Source organism: Aptenodytes forsteri, unplaced genomic scaffold (assembly GCF_000699145.1).
Source record: "Aptenodytes forsteri isolate BGI_AS27 unplaced genomic scaffold, ASM69914v1 Scaffold72, whole genome shotgun sequence".
NCBI classification, from domain to species: Eukaryota; Metazoa; Chordata; class Aves; order Sphenisciformes; family Spheniscidae; genus Aptenodytes; species Aptenodytes forsteri.
This window is the reverse complement of record NW_008796193.1, coordinates 6380940-6382176: the sequence shown is the minus strand read 5'-3', so window position 1 is coordinate 6382176 and position 1237 is coordinate 6380940.

Sequence of the window (1237 nt, the reverse complement as noted above, 5' to 3'; positions counted from 1 at the left end):
CAGCATTTAATATCCCTTCCTACTGGTTAACAGAAACTTTTTATAAACTATAATGTCGAAGAAGCCTGACAGTGTTACTAACAACATCAACCACGTGTTCACCCAAGCAGAAGTTTGAAGGAAAGATTGTGGTACATTGATTTTCCCCAAAAAAACCCTTATTAAGTATATAATGCAATTAGCGCCTCTGCAGTAGAGTCTGATTTGGCGGTTTTAATCAGACCGCCTCCCGGTACAGTCAGGGCTGCTGGGTGACACTTGAGATCTGAAGAGTGTGGGTAAAAATAACCTCTGTTCAACAAGACATGATGAACGCCAGACAGCTGAGTCACCTTTAAAACCAATTTTGATTTTCTGTATTAGAAGGAACTATCAAAGAGAGGGGGATAAAGGATTGAAAAATCTTTCTGAAATGTATCTTTCATTGACTATTCTGTAATGTAAATCCTGAGCTTCCTTTTGATTGCTGTCATTGACTTTAACATCAATATATAGTGCTCAATCACCTCTGGGAAACTTCAGCTTCATGTAGAAAAGCAACTTCTTATAAAATTTCAGCTCCATTTAAAAAGTGTAATTTCTAAGCACTTGTTTCTTACCTAGTATCAACCATTACTACATACGAAGACTTCCAGTATTGTCAGCAAAGTTAAAAATGAGTTAGGCCCCAAGTCTGCCATTGAACACATGCAATCTGTGGAGCTTGTGGATGTTTTACAAGACAGCTGTAACACCATAGAAAGTTTACTGTGCATCAAACATTCATTTAACAGCAAACTAAACAAACTAGTGGGCAAATACTACAAGTTCGTTGAAGTCCCGTGATATAACTGAAACCCTGGGAGAGAAAGTGTTTCAAGAGGACTTTCACACTGATTTTCAGGTTGAGCCTTTGGAAGCTTTCTCTGTAGATTTTAAAAAGGATAACGAGCACCGAGCCAGCAGGAAAGCAAAACGATTGGCATCTGCTAGCCAAAATATGCAAACGACAAGGCCAGCTACTGCTCCTTTTTACCATCTCAGTGTGAAAGTAAAAACAAGGGCTCCCGGGGGGAGCGGGCAGACCTCGGACAGCCAGAGCCCATTTCCCAGCAGGCAGGAAAGTTTCCCAAAACCCGCAAAATCCCCGTGTCTAAGCAACCACTTCAGACCGCCTTAAGGAGAAAAATAAATAAACGAACGAACGAACACCGCTACTGCGTACGAGCCGGCAGCGATTTGCCGGGAGGAGCCCCGA